This window comes from Miscanthus floridulus, chromosome 18, assembly GCF_019320115.1.
Source record: "Miscanthus floridulus cultivar M001 chromosome 18, ASM1932011v1, whole genome shotgun sequence".
Taxonomy (NCBI): Eukaryota; Viridiplantae; Streptophyta; class Magnoliopsida; order Poales; family Poaceae; genus Miscanthus; species Miscanthus floridulus.
In genome coordinates this window covers 61,465,774-61,486,174 of record NC_089597.1, presented here as the reverse complement: position 1 = coordinate 61,486,174, position 20,401 = coordinate 61,465,774, and the positions used below count along the sequence as shown (strand labels likewise).

At 42.7% G+C, this 20,401-nt stretch overlaps 2 pseudogenes; both read left to right on the top strand.

Annotated features, from left to right (window-relative positions):
- Positions 1-7,659: 7,659 nt before the first annotated feature.
- Positions 7,660-9,840, top strand: LOC136523938 (aspartyl protease family protein At5g10770-like; annotated as a pseudogene).
- A 5,787-nt stretch (positions 9,841-15,627) lies between these two features.
- Positions 15,628-16,898, top strand: LOC136522964 (aspartyl protease family protein At5g10770-like; annotated as a pseudogene).
- Positions 16,899-20,401: the final 3,503 nt, after the last annotated feature.

Genomic DNA, 20,401 nt, shown 5'->3' with positions numbered 1-20,401 from the left:
TGAGTGATTTTGGAATTAAGTTCAAGAAAGTGCCATTGCTATGTGACAATGAGAGTGCAATCAAGCTAACCAACAATCCGGTGCAACATGCAAGAACAAAGCACATTGATGTCCGCCATCATTTCATAAGAGATCACCAACAAAAAGGGGACATTTGCATTGAGAGTGTAGGCACCGAAGATCAACTTGCCGATATATTCACCAAGCCATTGGATGAGAAAAGGTTTTGCAAGCTAAGAAATGAGTTGAACATATTGGATTTCTCAAATATGTGTTGATGCACCCCCACTCATATGACATGCCTCTCCTTCGAGCAATCTAAGGTAAAAGTTGATTGGCATGACATACATCCTTGCTAAGGACATGTTTAGTGCATCTAGTCATATTTTCAATCTTAGTAGGATCTTGCATATGGTTCTATCTTTTTAGGCTCATTCATGAAAATCAAATGGATTTTGATGTCAATATGGTATCACTATTGCTTCTATGCTTGACTTGATCTAGTGATGGCATATGACATGTTTATGGGCTTGTAAACCTAGTGTTTAATCTAGAAAATGAACTATAAGTGTTTAACTCAACATGGTACAAGATAACCCTTATTTGGAGGTGTGAAGAAGCTTGTCCTTGGATCAAACCGAGTTAAATATCTTTGGGAAATAATCTAGAATTGAACCAAATTTGGGAAAATGACCCTCACCCCATTGATTGACATTGATAATCTCGACCCTACAAGTAATTCTATTTAGAACCTTTATGGTCATTAATGACAAAGGGGGAGAGAAACAAAGATAAAGGGGATAAGGGGGAGAGAAACAAAGGAAAGGGATCAACAAAGGAAAGGGATCAACTAAAATTTTGAGCACACAAGTAGGGGGAGCAAGCTCATGAACTTGTATGGTGCATTTGAACGTGCATTTCATATGTTTGCTTGCATGGCATAAGTTCCATATTTATAATATCCATGCTTGTGTGATGTATGCTAGTTGTAGATTTGAATGATGAAATGCAAACTAGCATGTATAGGATATCTAGTGATTTCACTTCCAAATATTTCTAAGTGGTATTGAGCTAACCATGATGCTAAGGGTGGTATATTGGTGCACTCTGATTGGTATCACGCTTCAAAGGTCCATCTTTTATACCTTAGCATCATATGGTAGACATTGACTCCTACATTACCTATCTAAGCATATGTGCAAGCTTCAATCCAAACTCTTAGCACATATGTAGGGGGAGCAATTGCTACCACTTAGGGTTCATGAAACTTGTCCATATCCTTTTTACACATGGTAAATATGCTTGGGCAAGCAACATGGATTCAATTGAATTTCAATTCATATCTTTGTATAAGGGTTGTCATCAATTACCAAAAAGGGGGAGATTGAAAGCTCTAGTTTGGTTTTGGTGAATTGATGAAACCCTAAGTGCTAACCTAGTTTATCAAGTGATCATAACATAGGTAGCACACTTCAAGTAGAGAAGCTAATGAAGATCATAGCATGACAATGGTGATGGCATGGCGATGATCAAGGGCTTAAACTTGAAATGAAGAAAGAGAAAAACAAAAAGCTCAAGGCAAAGGTATAAACCATAGGAGCTATTTTGTTTTAAGTGATCAAGACACTTAGAGAGTGTGATCACATTTAGGTTTGATAGCCGTACTATTAAGAGGGGTGAAACTCGTATTGGAATGCGGTTATCAAAGTGCCACTAGATGCTCTAACTCATTGCATATGCATTTAGGATCTAGTGGAGTGCTAACACCCTTGAAAATATTTGTGAAAATATGCTAACACATGTGCACAACGTGTTTGTAGGGTTGAGATGGGTTTGGAAAATTCTTGGTGGTTGGCACATTTGAGCAAGGGTGAAGAAGTTAGAGTTGAAATGGAGTTGGTCGAAATGATGCTGGCATCGGTCTACTGACCGGACGCTGGGTCACTCAGCGACCGGACGCTGAAAGGCTGCGTCCGGTCGAGCTGTCAGACGGCACAGTAGGCTAGCGTTGAGCACCGGACGCAGGCTGTGTCCGGTCAAGGTGGACCGGACGCGTCCGGTCGAAAAAACATGCCTCGGGGAGCTTACTGGAAACGACCGGACGCTAGGGCTTGAGCGTCCGGTCAGTTTTGATCGGAGCGTCTGGTCAGCTTCGTAGCCATTGGAATCTGACGAACTGTGTTTGAAGCTGGTGACGCGTGGCGTCCATCGGGTGACCGGACGCTGAGGGCCAGCGTCCGGTCAGTTTGACCAGAGCGTCCGGTCAGAGCGCGTTTTGCCCAGTGAAGGGGTATAACGGCTCTATTTGATGGGGGCTCTATTTATAGCCCCATGGCCGGCTGTGGCTCAGATCTTTGGCCATTTTCATTGACATAGCAATCTTGTGAGCTAAGCCAAAGCCCTCCCACTCATCTACATCATTGATTCATCATCATAGTGAGATTGGGAGTGATCCAAGTGCATTGCTTGAGTGATTGCATCTAGAGGCACTTAGTGATCGTGGTTCGCTGCGGATTTCGCTTGTTACTCTTGGTGGTTGCCGCCACCTAGATGGCTTGGAGCAGCGAGGATCGTCGAGCGAAGGTGGTGATTGTCTCCGGCTCCGATCGTGGTGATTGTGAGGGGTTCTTGACCTTTCCCCGGCGGAGCGCCAAAAGGTACTCTAGTGGATTGCTCGTGGCTTGTGTGATCCTCATCTTGTGTTGGTTGTGCGGCACCCTATTGAGGGTTTGGCGTGTGAAGCCAATTAGCGCGTGAACCTCCAAGTGAGTGAATCGCCACAACGAGGACTAGCTTGCCGGCAAGCAAGTGAACCTCGGTAAAAAATCATTGTCTTCATCATTGATTCCGAGGTGATTGGTCTTCATTGTTATTCATCTTTGTGATTGATTGGTTCTTCATCTACACGGCGGTATAACTATCCTAACCACTCTCTTTACTTTACCGCAAACTAGTTGACAAGCTCTTTAGTGTAGCTAGTTGTGAGAGCTTGCTTGCTTGGTTGGTGTGGCTCTTTAGTTAGTCTTTGAGAGCACACTAACATAGGATAGTGTCTTTGCTATTGTGTGAATAGACACTATCTAAACTAGAATTGTGGTAGGTGGCTTGCATTTTAAGTAGGCTAGTGCAACACTCGCTACGCCTCATAATTGTCTAACCATTTGGTTAAGTGTTGTTGTAGAAATTTTTATTAGGCTATTCACCCCCCTCTAGCCATTAGGACCTTTCACCTGTTAAGCAAAATGAGCTAGGTGAGCGTATTATGTTGGTTGATTGGGTACTTGACCATTGGCAGAAAGGATTATTGGTGGAGACAATAGACAAGAGGCTAGAAGGTAACTGCAACATAGATGAGGCATGCCTGGTTTTAAAACTTGGGCTCTTGTGCTCACAACCATTCGCTAGTGCAAGGCCTAGTATGCATCTTGTAATTCAATACCTTAATGGTGACATGCAGTTGCCAGAGTTCACGCCATCAGATATAAGCATCAGCATGCTAGCCTTTATGGAAAATAGGGGATTCGATCCTTCCTTGATTTCATATCCACAGCTGGCAATGAGTGTTGGCACAATGTCAAGCCTCTCAGGTGGAAGGTAAAAATGATTTGTGGTCATTAATCAGAGCTATAGTAGGGTTTTTTTTGTACATTGCATGGGGTGATATCTATTATTGCACATTTGAGAATTAAATTTTTTGGGTGTGTTTGATTTGAGGAACCACCTCATGCTACTTGAGGTGTCGCAACATGAATTCATTACATGAATTTTGGTTGAATCAAACTATTCTTCGTGCATATATTAATTATTAGCTTCTGAAGAATATGGATCAACTCATTCCATCTCACAAATCAAACAAAAAAGAAGGTGTGAGAAAATGATGGACCACATCATTCCTCAAACCAAACACATCCCAAGCTGCACTGCATAGCAGTGTGTGATTATGTATCTAGATCCTATATTCATTATTCCAATGGTGGAACCGAAGTAAGCACACGGGGAACTGCTACCATTATCTTGTATGATGAAACTATATCTTTTTATTTGGTCAATTTCTTTTAACAATACCGACTTAGACGCCCTAAACCACACACGCATCCATAAGGTTCAGCAATCACACGCAGAATCTCAACCAACTTAGGTACGGTTGTCTGAAATCAGAAAGATTGGATCTTGAAAGGAACGGAAGCGTACCAATTGTGGTTGAGCAGAGGATATCCGGTAAGCATCATTGCTTCCTGGCTGCCGACGAAAGCGTGGCTGTCACGTGCACCACCGGCAGGACTACTGGTAGGTTGACGGCCGACGCGCAAGCCGCACCCTCCTCGTTTAGAGACGCCGAGCCGCCGCAGGAGCAGAGAAAGCGGCGGGCGGAAGCGGAATGGCCTCGCCGGAGGAGCCCGGAGAGGAACGCTATCATCACAGCCCATACGGACCAATGAAGCCCAATTACTTCCCGAGCCCCGGGCTGTGCACCACATGTGGCCCATTATAAGTTCTCAAGAAAACTTGTCTCTCCGACTACGATTCTGTTCATTCACTTTCTAATTTCTCGTCTTCTAGACCAATATAAAACAAAGCCATGTCACCGAATAATTAAAAAATAAAAACCGATTGACATGGATTTCAGCGATGGCTTGTTGGCATGAACACAAAAAAAGCCCACCACTTCCATAAGCATACATCTATCTCTCATTTTGTAAAAAGTATTGTTGGCGTCGATTGGTTCACACACCATGCTAGCATGCGCGAGGTTCGACCTAGATTGCAGCAAGAACTAGGGATGAAAACGGTACGGATATTTTTCGACCGTATTCGAAACCGAATCCGTTTAGAGGGGTTGAGATCTGTCCGTATCCGAGTCCGGATATCCAACATCCGATACCGTATCCGTATCCGAATACTCAAATCGCATATTTATGATGTTGATATCCAATCGTATCCTATCTGACATAGTTGACACTATCCGTATTCGAATCCGAATCCGGACAGAAATATAAAAACAAATGTAATATCGGTGATATCCGTCTGTATCCGATCCGTGGGAATGAATGGAATTGCAAAAGTAACTCCTGCTAACCTTGATGGTGTGGACACCCTCTTAGACTTCTATGTCTGGTATTACCGATTTTGATGTTCTTATTGGATAGCCTCTATCCAAACTCTTAACTGATGGGGCTAACAAGGGACAACTAGATGTCCAACTTGGTAGAATTAATTTTTTCATTCCTCTTACACGAGTTGTCAATGCTCTCATGGAGCATTATCCCCTGAAACTGACCCGATGGACCAGGCAAGGACGGCTACATTGCAAGAAGTAGCCTAGTCTGATCTTGAAGACGATGCTCAATACTTCATCTGATAGGACTAGATGCCCTACCGGTGTTACTGCGTAGGTTATAGGGGTGAAAGAGAGGAGGACGTGGTCTGTACTCTCGACGCCGGCGAGGGGCCGTGGCGGCGAGAGCGCGGCGGCTGCTGTTGCAGCCCTAGAATTCCCACGGTGCTACAGTAGCGGCGGCACTGTTCATGCGAGACACAGCAGGCGCCGGCTAGGGTTAGGAAATCCTGGCTCCCTTCACGAAGCCGGATACAATTCTTGTTTCTGCTTGATTATAATTGATACAGGGTTCTTTTTTTTTAGAGATGACTGACTTGACCCCTAAGGAAATATCCTAACCGAATCAATCTAACATATCTCTTTCCTAACAAACCAAATCAATCTAATCTTCACGCGCTATAGTACCACGTGCTACAGTACCGCATGGCCCCTGGGCCAGCTCCACTTGCCATAACATGGGCCTACACCTTGTATAATTGGTGCCGGTCATAACATCATCCAAGAGGAAGTCAATTTGATGAACCTCTCAACCTAGACAAATCCGAAGAACCTCCTCGACCCCAATCGAGTTAAAGCCTCTTCCATCTAGTTTTAATTCTTAAATATGCCTTTCTCAATAATGATAATGAAACCCCCGTAATCATAAGTGATAAGCTGTCAAAGCTAGAAGTCTTGAAGCTAATCACCGTGTTAGAAAGATATCGTTCTGTGCATGGCTATACACTATAAGATCTGAAAGGAATCAGCACTCTTTGCACCCATCGTATTCCAATTGATCCCAACTCAACTCCTTCAATGAAACCTCAAAGAAGACTCAACAATGCCATGCAAGAGGTTGTAAAGACTGCGCTAGAAAGACATCGTTCTGTGCTTCGCTATACACTCCAAGATCTGAAAGGAATCGGCACTCTTTGCACCCATCGTATTCCCATTGATCCTGACTCAACTCCTTTAAGGGAACCTCAAAGAAGATTCAACAATGCGATGCGAGAGGTCGTAATGAAGGAAGTCTTGAAGCTCTTGCATACTGGGACTATATATATCTCGTTCCTTACAGCGAGTGGGTCAGCCCTGTCCAAGTTATCCCGATGAAAGGAGGGATGACGACTGCTCGGAATGATAAGAACGAGCTAATTCCCCAACGAACCGCCACGAGGTGGAGAATGTGCATAGGCTAAAAAAACTAAACAAAGCAACCAAGTCCCTCTTCAATTCATCGACAAAATGTTGGAAAGGCTGGCAAATCATTCTTTCTTTTGTTTCTTTGATGGATACTCTGGCTATCATCAAATCGCCAGCCATCGTGAGGATCAAAGCAAACCACCTTCACTTGCCCCACGGGACGTACGCCTATAGACGGGCATGTCGTTTGGACTCTGCAACGCTCTTGCTTCCTTCCAAAGTTGCATAATGTTCATCTTCTCAGATATGTTCGTGCGGGCGCGGCGACGGCGGAGCATCACGGAGATGGACGGCGTCAGCGCGTCAGAGTACTGTGACGGCGCGCACGGTCCATACCAGTGCACTAGTGGTACTGACACAGTAGCGCTGCTCGGCTCCAGGTTCACTGAAAGTCATCATGCGTATATATGGTCACATAATCTCAAATGTGCAGGCGGCCAAACAAATGACAGGCGACGAAATATTGAGGTCACGTACCTCTGGATGCAGAGCATACTGCTTCTGATCGTCGCCTGCATGAGCGATGTAGCAGTAGTAGCTACACAAGACAATGAACAGAAAGCAGAGGAGAAGCCATGGAAAAATACGTGCACTATGCACAAAAGGACAGAATGAGGACCCACTAACTTATTATGGATGAATTATATAAGCACGTCTTAACTTGGATTCGCTGACGTTTGATGTGATGGTGAAAAAGGTGCGAAGACTGCTAAAATGAAATGGGCAATCATCGTCGGCTCGAGCATAACCGGTTCGGGAGGCCGTATCGTATCGTGGATTGTTAACTGCTGGCTGGTTTGGTGTGAGAGAAAAACACTGTTCCCGGCTGGAAATTGATGTTTGGACAAAGATCGTGTGTTCTGACGTAGTAAAACCTAAGATGATTTGGCATTATAGCTCCCGTCCATCACGCATGCGCCGTGGTGTTGTTCTGGTCGCCGGCGGGGCGACGGGCAGAAACAAAAATCTATCTTAGTTTCCTCAGCCAGAGCTGATCTGCTCGTTCCCGGGCGCTCCAAAGTATTAGCCAGCCTTGCGAGGCGTGCATGGCGCGGCTATTTTTGGTGACCGGCCGATCACGAGTCCTACATCAGCTCCACGGAGCCCCCGAAACGCATTAGCGATCGCTGCTGCACGCAATGGCCTCGCTGGTGCGCCTGCTCGTGCTCCGCCTTCTCTGCGGCGCTTGTGCAGCGGCGAAGCGGCGGTACCTCGCCGTCAGCATGGACGAACTGCTGAGGTCCAAGGCTCACCTCGACTGCCCTCCCTGGAAGAAGTCAGGTACGGACCACGATGAACATCATGCACCTGAAACTACCCCACCCCAGCGCAAGAATCACAATTGTGTGTTAATGTGTTATTATGGTGTTAATAACTTCTTAAAACCTCTACTAATAACGGCCTTGCGCCACAAAAGTCGTTGTATGAGCAACTTAAAGGCTTGCAGCTAGCACATTTTGCAGCTTGTTTAGTACTACACATGCTGCCCGTCAGGCCAAGCTGGAAATTATATAGATTGGTTCATTCATTTTGAGGCGCAAACAGCTCCCGTTATGGAGCTTCAACGGGAGCGAGACCATTTACTGATTTTGCCCTATAAAATAAAAAAAAAGGATTGTCTATTTATTTTTGAAAAATTGTCAGCATTTTGTACTGGCAATTTTATTGGTATACTGTTTTACTAGTGAGGCCATCTATCTTAGTATAGATAGAGTAATGTCTAATTTACCCCCTAAACTTATCGCTGAATACAAAAAGCATCCTCTCACTCAAGTATCGGACAATTTATCACCGCAACTTTCAAATTCGGATAAAATATCCCCTGGCCATTTCAATGTGGTTTCAGGGTGGTTTTACTTACACATGGTCGTGGGACACATATGTTGGGTGGTCTGTATTTCTTTTATATCAAAAAATCTTAACATTTTCATATTAAGTTGGATGAAACACAAACTTTATATGAAACTATAGAACTCAACGTGATCTACAATACTGTAGTAGACAACTTTATTATTTGAAATTTTTTAGAGGATCAGATATTCATGTAAGTTATTAGATTTTAAAATACAAAATTTTAAATTCTAATTTTTGATTTTTTAAACGACCTCAGACATTGACATGGTCTATACCAAAGTTATTGGTCTCAATATGATCTATAACTTTATGGTTGAGCACCCTTTTATTTGAGATCGCTTAGAGGCGTAAATATTTATATTAAGTTATCTAAATAATAAATTCAAAATTATGATTTTTATTTCAAAACGATGTCACTTGGAGACATGCTCTGTGCCAAATTTGTAGTGCTTGAAGACGTTTGAAACTTTCTAGTTGATTTTTTATTTGAGATCATTTAGGAGCTCAAACATTCAATATAATATGGTATGACAAAATAAATGAGGACATGTGAGACCTACTTGACACATCAGTCAAAACTGCCATCGAAATCACCTGCGGCCACCCGCAGTGCGCGGCCGCCGGCGGGAAGTGCAGCAACGGCACTTGCGTCTACAAGGTCGAGTACGGCGATGGCTCGTCCACCGCTGGGGTCCTGTCCCACGAGACGCTGTCGCTCACCTCCACGCAGGCACTCCCCGGGTTCGCGTTCGGATGCGGCCAGACAAACGTCGGTGGCTTCGGCGACGTTGATGGGGTCATCGGCCTCGGCCGCGGCGCGCTGTCGATGTCCTCGCAATCCGCCACGACGTTCGGCGCCACCTTCTCGTACTGCCTGCCGTCGTTCGACACCACGCATGGGTACCTCACCATCGGCTCCACTACTCCGGCCTCCAACGACAAGGTGCAGTACACGGCGATGATACAGAAGAAAGATCACCCGTCGTTGTACTTCGTGGAGCTCGTCTCCATCGACATCGGCGGCTTCATCTTGCCGGTGCCACCGACGGTGTTCACAAAAGACGGCACGCTCTTCGACTCCGGCACCATCCTCACCTACCTCCAAGCGGAGGCGTACACTTCGCTCCGCGACCGGTTCAAGTTCACCATGACGCAGTACAAGCCGGCGCCGGCGTACGACCCCCTCGATACGTGCTACGACTTCACGGGCCAGAATGCAATCTTCCTACCGGCTGTCTTTCAAGTTCAGCGACGGCTCCGTGTTCGACCTCAGCCCCGTCGCGATCTTGATATACCCTGATGACACGGCGCCCGCCACCGGCTGCTTCGCGTTCGTGCCGAGACCTTCGACGATGCCGTTCAACATCATCGGCAACACGCAGCAGCGGGGCACCGAGGTGATCTACGACGTTGGCGCGGAGAAGATCGGATTTGGCCAGTTGATTTTTAATATAACTCCTCGATGATAAATATATAATATTCAGTGAAGACAGGGGTTGTGTCGTTGGAGTCATTTTGATATGCTCTTTCTTGTATGATTTACAGATAGGAATAAAATGAGCGTGCTGCAAGTTCTGAGTTTCCGCACAGTATTGCTTTTGTCTGGTTATAAAAATCTATAGTGAACTAGCAGGTAACCCTGCGTGGTGCGTGGGAAAAAATAAGCAAAAAACAAAAAAAAACGAAAAAAAAATGATCTGCCAGTTGGTAAGGGACAAAAAAAAATAGAAAAAAGGAAAAATATAGATACTATGGTACCCGTGAACAGTGCAAATCTCTTTCAATGATACGAGTGGTTTTGATTATGGGAGATCGTAAAAAATAATGGGGAAGAGCCCTATTTTAGGAGATGGTCCAAGAAAGGAAGGAAGTGGATTAATACCACATAAGGGGACATTAGCATGGACAAGAAAGTTTGTTACAACTAGTATCTTTTTAGCATCATATGATTTTGCCTTTGCATTGTAACCTAGCAAGTATATTGCCTTTGGTCGTGTTGTCATCAGGCACCAAAATGAGATATTGTAAGGAATGGAGCTTTGGCCCGTTTAGTTTGGATTTTGGTGTTTGATGATCAAAATGATCATTTGGACTAATATTGTTTGCTAGTGCTTTTGGATATAGTTCAAACGACGCAAAGTGGACTTAGACTTAGGCAACGTGATGATACGGATGTTCAACACCTCAAGCAAGAAATTAGAAGACATGTAGAAGACCTACAAGAACAAGCAAGAGTCCAAGACAAGAGGGAAGAAGCCTGGACAAAGACTCGCGAAGAAACAACGGCAGCTATAACTGCAGCACCAGACGTGTCCGGTGCAGGCAATTGGGGCACACCAGACGCCAAAGTGTGCACGAAGCATAGTCACAGGCGTTCACCAGACGTGTCCGGTGATGCACCGGACAGGTGCACCAAACTGGATTTCTAGAGACGATGCAAGAGGGCTGGAGAAGGTCAAAATGCACTGGACGTGTCCGGTGGTGCACCAGACATCACACTGGATGCCTGAGGCTCCACCCGTCAGCAACGGCTAGTGCCTAATGGCTAGCTAACGTGGACGCATCGGACATGTCCAGTGCCTACATGGAAAGTTTGTGTAGCCTCCAACGCTAGTTTCAAGTGAGGGGCGATATATACATGACTAGTGTTTAGTGAGCTTTGCATACCACTTGATCATAAGGTGCTTGCACACACCGTGTTTATACTCGGAGCGGCTCTATAGAATTGGACATCACTACCGGCCTCATCACTGCCGGATTTTAAGAAACCGACAGTGATAGTCCATCACTGTCGGTTTTTTGCTAAAACTGGCAATAATAGGATCAACTGACACTGATATTCGGGTCTTCACTGTCGGTTCATATCACTGTCAGTTTTAATTAAGTTTCTCACTGTCGGTTCATATTCGGGTCTTCATAAGTTTCTCATATGATGTTTGATTAAGACGAACTTTATATCAAAGTTGTAGTACTCGACGAGATCTACAACTTTCTTGTTTAATTTTTTTAATTTGAGATCATTTAGATGTCCAAATATTTTCATTTGAAATCATCTATTTAACGAAAACTACATTCGATTTCTCAAATTAAAAATTTGAATTTTTCAAACGACCTTGATAGAGAAACGTCCAAAACAAAAGTTATAGATATCAAAAAGTTATGCAACTTTGTAGTTGACAACTTTTTTATTTGAAATCATTTACTAGTTCAAAATACTTTTTGAAATTAAATTTTAAAATTATTTAAGAACTCTGATTTATCTTTTTAATCTCTGGCTAAAATTTGGAACTAGTCTTTCTCCCACATACTAACTTCAAATTTGATGATTTTTTTCTAAAAAATTCTAAAATCACGCTCTATCAATTTATTGTGTTCTTATAACTATTATTTTATCCATCTTTTCATGTGATTGTGTTTTATCTATTTGAATTTTGAATTTCAAAAAATAGCAACTTCAAACATTATTTTGGAACACTAAATGATTTCAGCTGAAAAAGTCATGAACATAGAAGTTGTAGAACCTATTAAGATCTACAACTTTTATTTTGGTCATTTCTTCATCCGATAAAGTGGTAGTGAGATTTTTTTTCAAAATTTACGTATCTCTCTTATAGCTTCATAAACTATAAGAGGGATATTTATATTTGTGAATAATGTTACTACCATTATGTCGGATGAATAAATGATCAAATGATCAAAATAAAAGTTGTAGATCTCGAAAAGTTATGAAACTTTGTAGTTGATAACTTTTTGATTTGAAATCATCTTGTCAAGAAAAACTACGTTTGAATTTCTAAAATTTGAAATTCAAAATTTGTAAACGACCTCGGATGGAGAAACTACCAAAATTAAAGTTGTAGATCCTAAAAAGTTATGAAACTTTATAGTTGACAACATTTTGATTTGAAATTATCTTGTCAAGAAAAACTATGTTTGAATTTCTAAAAAAATGAAATTTAATTTTTTAAATGACCTTAGATGGACAAACAACAAAAACGAAAGTTGTAGATCTCAAAAAGTTATGAAACTTTGTAGTTGATAACTTTTTTGATTTGAAATCATCTTGTCAAAGAAAACTATGATTGAATTTCTTAAATTTGAAATTCAAATTTTGTAAACGATGGAGAAACTACCAAAATGAAAGTTCTAGATCTCGAAAAGTTATAAAACTTTGTAGTTGACAACTTTTTTATTTGAATTCGTTTAGGATCCCAAATACTCATTTCAAAATCAAATAAACATAAAAAAAATTTAGATCATGATATTCATGTAAGTTATTAGATTTTAAAATAAAAATTTTTAAATTCTAATTTTTTTATTTTTTTAAATGACCTCAGACATTGACATGGTCTGTACCAAAGTTATTGGTCTCAATATGATCTATAACTTTATGGTTGAGCACCCTTTTATTTGAGATCTCTTAGAGGCGTAAATATTTATGTTAAGTTATCTAAATAATAAATTCAAAATTATGATTTTTATTTCAAAACGATGTCACTTGGAGACATGCTCTGTGCCAAATTTGTAGTGTTTGAAGACGTTTTAAACTTTCTAGTTGATTTTTTTAGATCATTTAGGAGCTCAAACATTCAATATAATATGGCATGAAAAAATAAATGAGGACATGTGAGACCTACTTGACACATCAGTCAAAACTGCCATCGAAATCACTCTATTTTAGGGGGTAATTTATCCTATTTTAAAAGTTAATAGGGGTTGAGAATGTTTTTTTAATCCAGCAACAAGTTTAAGGGGAAATTGACTTTCCACATTAAAATATATACTGCAGAAATCTTGCGATACATAATTACATATTGAATATGGATTTTATGATAATTTTCGGAATTAGTAACATGACGTCTTTTTTTTTTGAAAATATCTGGACGCTACAAATTATTGGAATAAATAACCAGACGTGATCTCTCCACATTTTAAGCTATATACATGATAAGTGGCCATGCCTTGACCTTTCTCTCCATGTCAAATATGGTAAATTTTGGTTAGAACGTTGGGATGCCACTAATAAGGTTGCTATGAAAACAGTAACAGGGGGAATCACGCAAAGAAGAAAGAATCCATATTAAAACACTAAAATTGGCCTATCAAAAAAAAACTCTAAGAAATGTTACAGTGGGTTGCTGATGTAAAAAAATATGCAAACAAATAAGATTAAACTCAATTTTGTTTGTAAGATATAAAATATCAAATGATATTTTTTATTATAAGTTATACATGTTTATTTAATATAGGATTGTGATGTTGATTTCAGAAATACAAAATCTGGAGTTTTGAACCGTCTCCACCAAATTTAGAAAATAGATCCCTTGTCTCTATGTTCTTGTAAAAAAAAAGGAGACTGAAGAGGAAAAATACAGCTCCAACAAATCCACCTTTTAATCCCTTTTTCCTGAAGTTTTTCTCAGTTAGAAACTCCTCCTGTAATCCCTTAAAGAAAGGAGAGAGCAACTCATCACCTTCCCCTTTCCCTCTCATGCTGAGCCACACCGGATGGGCAGCAGGCCAGCAGCATCCATGCCATCCCCAAAAATGTTGTCATGGCGGAGCAAATGGGCCACCGCGCCACGCTCGATTACCGCGCGCCTCTCCTCGAGGTGGCTGAGAGTGTAGAGGGTGGGCCACCGCTTCGCGCGAGCAAATGGGCAGATGTGTCGCCACATCACGTGGACAGGCCGGCGAGCGAGAAGAGAAGCTGAGAGAAAGGAGAGCAGAGGGAAGAAAGAAAGACACTTTTTACTAAGTGATATGTTGGCTCCACGTATAAAGGAGATGAGGAACCACAATCTGCTAGAGTATATCCCTCATTATGTAGAGTTATGTTTTCTCAATCAAGTAGACTTACTCTAAGGTCTCTATAAAATCTTGGACAAGCTCAATAATTAAACATTACTAGACAAATTTTTAGAAAATAAGGAGGAACATCCGGGTTCGTCCTCTAAGAAGAGGAATATCTTATTAAAAAATCACTTCAACACATAGGGTGAGACAAATGAACACTGATGATGGTTCGAAAGCAGTAGCTGCTTGCTGGTAAATGCTAATAGACACCTCTATAATGCATCCTAAAACTGGCAAATGTTTTTTTTTTCAATAAAAAAGAAAGCAATACGCGGGTCCTCTGGAACCAATTTTCAGCTCAATGTGTAGAACCATTGTTTCAGGCTTGCAATATACAAATACAGCTGATCGATAATATTCATGCTTAACATGTACCTGACTCCGTTTACTTTTTTTTAAATAAATGATAGTTTATATCTGGCTTCATCTACACCAGGGTAGAATCAGGCCAATTATTAAAAAGTTTGGGCCGATGGTCGATGCACAAGAACCAAAACGAGTCTACAACCAGACTCGAGGATAAAAAAGCGTGAAGCAGATCTTGACTACTATAGACAATAAACTTAGATGACAACCACCCATTGGAACTAAAAAAATGCAATGCCGACGTCTCCAAATGCTGTCCAGCAATGGTCAATTGGTCTCGAAGATCATCATGCCGCTGCAGTCTTGCCCATTGCCTTAGCCAATGGGTTCCCCTGAATAATACCTGCCAAAAAGTTTTCGGTCTACACTTGTCAAAAACCACTTCATTTCTTGTTATCCAAATTATCCAACATAAGGCTAATGCCACCGTTAATAATAACAAATTATGTATGTTACCACCCGTTTTAGACCAATTAATAAATAAATCGTCTATGCTATGGGGGTGATATCCCAAACATTAAGTGTACAGCGCACCATAGGAATTTGGCATAATAACATTGAAAAAAGAGGTGTTGAATGGTTTCTGGGCAGTGACAGAAGCAGCATCTTTTGTCACCATTCCAGTTATGGTGGGCAAGGTTGTCCTTGGATAAAATGACACCTCTTTTTAGATACCACAAGAATATTTTAATTCTTGTAGGAATTTTGATCTGCCATAAATCTTGTGATACTCTGACCCCATTGTTAATTAACGCAGCATACAAAGATTTAACAGAAAAGCTACCTAATGAATGCAATGTCCAAATAAAAACATCTCTTTCTTCTTGTAAGTTCACATCTTGTAGAGATGCAACGATTCTATGCCAGTTCCTCAAGTTTGGACCCGCTAGATTGCGGCGAAAGGAAATACATGCCAATGACCCAGAGTGACATCTTCTGGCAACAAGCTCACAATCCCCGCAGTCTGAGGGCTTCCAGTTCCTCCACCGAAATGCTGCAGCGCATTTTAGCGCCACGTCCTCAACCACGACATGAATCGGCTGAGCACACTCCTCCAGAGGTCCTCCATCTCATCATCAGCTGCCGCACCAGCTCCATCGGCAGACCCCTTCCCGGGATTCCCTTCGGTCCAGCTGCGTCGCCTCGCCCTCGAGGAATTCCGTTTTATCCTCCGGTGGCGCCGCCAGCTGAGGCGCCGGCCGTGACGATCCCGGACAGCACCGGGACGTCCCTCGACACGCTGGAGTTCGTGGTCACCGTCGGCTTCGGCACGCCGGCCCAGAATTACACGCTGAGCATCGACACCGGCAGCGACGTGTCGTGGATCCAGTGCCTACCCTGCTCCGGGCACTGCTACAAGCAGCACGACCCTGTCTTCCACCCGACCAAGTCCACCACCTACTCCGCTGTCCCCTGCGGCCACCCGCAGTGCGCGGCCGCCGGCGGGAAGTGCAGCAACGGCACTTGCGTCTACAAGTTCGAGTACGGCGATGGCTTGTCCACCGCTGGGGTCCTGTCCCACGAGACGCTGTCGCTCACCTCCACGCAGGCACTCCCCGGGTTCGCGTTCGGATGCGGCCAGACAAACGTCGGTGGCTTCGGCGACGTTGATGGGCTCATCGGCCTCGGCCGCGGCGCGCTGTCGCTGTCCTCGCAAGCCGCCGCGACGTTCGGCGCCACCTTCTCGTACTGCCTGCCGTCGTTCGACACCACGCATGGGCACTACTCCGGCCTCCAACGACAAGGTGCAGTACACGGCGATGATACAGAAGAAAGATCACCCGTCGTTGTACTTCGTGGAGCTCGTCTCCATCGACATCGGCGGCTTCATCTTGCCGGTGCCACCGACGATGTTCACAAAAGACGGCACGCTCTTCGACTCCGGCACCATCCTCACCTACCTCCCACCCGAGGCGTACACTCCGCTCCGCGACCGGTTCAAGTTCACCATGACGCAGTACAAGCCGGCGCCGGCGTACGACCCCCTCGACACGTGCTACGACTTCACGGGCCAGAATGCAATCTTCCTACCGGCTGTGTCTTTCAAGTTCAGCGACGGCTCCGTGTTCGACCTCAGCCCCGTCGCGATCTTGATATACCCTGATGACACGGCGCCCGCCACCGGCTGCTTCGCGTTCGTGCCGAGACCTTCGACGATGCCGTTCAACATCATCGGCAACACGCAGCAGCGGGGCACCGAGGTGATCTACGACGTTGGCGCGGAGAAGATCGGATTTGGCCAGTTGATTTTTAATATAACTCCTCGATGATAAATATATAATATTCAGTGAAGACAGGGGTTGTGTCGTTGGAGTCATTTTGATATGCTCTTTCTTGTATGATTTACAGATAGGAATAAAATGAGCGTGCTGCAACTTCTGAGTTTCCGCACAGTATTGCTTTGGTCTGGTTATAAAAATCTATAGTGAACTAGCAGGTAACCCTGCGTGTTGCGTGGGAAAAAATAAGCAAAAAACAAAAAAAAACGAAAAAAAATGATCTGCCAGTAGGTAAGGAACAAAAAAAAATAGAAAAAAGGGAAAATATAGATACTATGGTATCCGTGAACAGTGCAAATCTCTTTCAATGATACGAGTGGTTTTGATTATGGGAGATCGTAAAAAATAATGGGGAAGAGGAAGAGCCATATTTTAGGAGATGGTCAAGAAAGGGAGGAAGTGGATTAATACCACACAAGGGGACATTAGCATGGACAAGAAAGTTTGTTACAAGTAGTATCTTTTTAGCATCATATGATTTTGCCTTTGCATTGTAACCTAGCAAGTATATTACATTTTAATTTTTGTATCTATTATTTGCTTTCTTTGGTTATGTTGTCATCAGGCACCAAAATGAGAGATTGTAAGGAATGGAGCTTTGGCCCATTTAGTTTGGATTTTGGTGTGATTAAAAGGATCATTTGGACTAATATTGTTTGCTAGTGCTTTTGGATAGAGTTCAAACGACGCAAAGTGGACTTAGACTTAGGCAACATGGTGATACTGATGTTCAACGCCTTAAGCAAGACATTAGAAGACATGTAGAAGACCTACAAGAACAAGCAAGAGTCCAAGACAAGAGGGAAGAAGCCTGGAAAAAGACTCACGAAGAAACAACGGCAGCTACAACTGCAGCACCGGACCTGAGGCTGAACCTCCTAAGAAATCGGGCCCACGTGTACCTATCGTTGTCTCAACAGACTTCTGATAGCGTACACGAGTTCCCAACAACTTAACAGGCCTGTCGGGTGTCCTCGGAAAACCCGAATCATCTGCGAATCTTTTCCGAACAGGATCCCAATCACAGACATTGCAGATTACAACAGTTTTCAATATACATATCGGAGATTATAAAGCGGAAGATTTAAGTTTTAATTTTGGTAGGGGACGCGCGGCTGTGGCAGCGGCGAGTGGCGGAGCACGATGGCGGCGGTGGTGGCGAAACAGGGGATGGAAAACTAGGCACGACGGCCGGCTCTACGTGTTCTTAAAGGAAGAGGATGAGCTCCAGGAGAAGGACAGCTCATGCATGCCATGTGCAGCAAGTAGCTGCGTGGCATCGGCCGGAACCCGCAAGAAGGAGCTCGGCGGCAAGCAGCTCGGTGGCGAGCAGGCGGTGGTGCCCTGCTGTCAACTTTATTTTTGAAATATTTACAGAATTGCCACTGAGTTTATTTTACAAATTACTCCCAAAATTTCTAAAGAAGTTGAAAATCTCCAAAAATAAAAGTTGCTCAACATTTCAAGTTCTACAACTTTGCTTAAATGAACATTTTCAAATTCTGCCTCCATTTTGAAATTTGAATTTGGGGTGCATTTGAGCATTTGAATCATTTCAAAATTACTCCAAATTTTATATGTAAACTTTAAAAACTTTGAATACCAAAGTTGATCCTTATAAAATAAGCTTCAACTTTGCTTTTTGTCACACCCCCAAATTCCAAATGGATTTTGAAATAGACAAAAGGGGCAAAAAGGACTTTTATGATTTATATTTGAATTCACCTTTGATTTGTTTACCTTTTTACTTAACTATTATTTTTGACCATTTACATGGCCCATTAGGGTTATTTGAGTCAATTGACACATGGTCTCACATGATCATATGAAATTTGACTCTTGTGGTCATGATCTTTATTTAGAGTTTTGGATCACATTACATCACATAACATAGCAACTTATGAAATAAAGCTTATTTAGTGAATGCATTCAAATTTTTCTACTTTATGAATTCATTGCAATGCATATGATGACATGTCAAGTTTTAGTGCTAGGTCAAAACACCAGAGGTGTTACAACCTTTCCCCTTAAAGAAATCTCGTCCTGAGATTTAAAACCTAAGGCTTAGTAATGGAAAAGGAAATGTGTCAAGCTAACACATCATAACTTTGTTCAAAAAGCTAGTGAGTGGGTTTTCCATTCTTTTGACAAAAGAGACAAGTTACAACATAGACAAGATATTGCAACTAAATAGAAGCGAAGAAGTCAGGAAAGTTTTCTTCTAAGTAATCCTCGGACTCCCAAGTAGCTTCATCTTCAGTGTGTTGATTCCATTGTACTTTGTAGAACTTGATTGTATGTCTTCGAGTGACTCGATCTTTCTGATCTAAGACTCTAATAGGGTACTCGACATAAGTCAAATTAGGTTCTAGTTCTACATCACCAAAGTCGATCACTTGGTCAGGTACTTGAAGACACTTCTTTAACTAGGATACATGGAAGATATCATGCACAGCTGACATGTAATCTGGTAGCTTGACGCGATAGGCGACCGGTCCACATCGTTGTTGGATTTGAAAAGGACCGACATAACGGGGCGCCAACTTTCCCCGAATCCCAAAACGATGAACTCCTACCTTGAGGTAGACATGATCTCCCACTTTGAATTCTAGCGGTCGTCTCCTCTTATTAGCATAGCTTTTCTGTCGGGATTGAGCTACCTTCATATTAGCTTGTATGAGTTTAACTTTCTGTTTAGCTTCCTTGACCACATCTGGCCCAAAGAACCAACGTTCTCCAGCTTCTGACCAATTTAAAGGTGTCTGGCATCTACGACCATACAGTGCTTCGAATGGTGCCATTTTAATGCTCTCCTGATAGCTATTGTTATATGAGAATTCAGCTAAGGGAAGGCATTCATCCCATTTGGCACCATAGGAAAGGACACATGCTCTCAACATATCTTCAAGAATTTGATTTACCCTTTCAGTCTGTCCATCTGTTTGCGGATGATAAGCAGAACTGCGGATAAGTTTGGTTCCCAAAGACTCATGTAAACTTTTCCAAAACTTGGATAAAAACAATGACCCTCTATCAGAGACAATGGTCTTGGGTGTCCCATGCAGACTGAAGATTCTATCAAGATAAAGCTTTGCATACTGTTCCGCTCGATATTTATCTCTGACTGGTAAGAAATGAGCTATCTTGGTTAGGCAATCCACAATAACCCATATTGAATTGTAGCCTGTAGATGTCCTAGGCAATCCCACGATGAAGTCCATACAGATATCTTCCCACTTCCAAGATGGAACTAGCAATGAATGTAATGGACCTGCAGTCTTCATGTGAACCGCTTTGACTCTCTGACAAGTATCATATTTGGCCACATATTGAGCTATTTCTATTTTTATTTTGGTCCACCAATATCTCTTTCTCAGATCATGATACATTTTGTTGCTACCTGGATGAATGAAGTATCTTGTAGAATGAGCTTCATCAAGAATCTGCTTTCGCAGCTCCGGACTTTTAGGTACTACCAATCTACCTTTGAACCATACGACATCGGATTCATCAATATTGAAACATG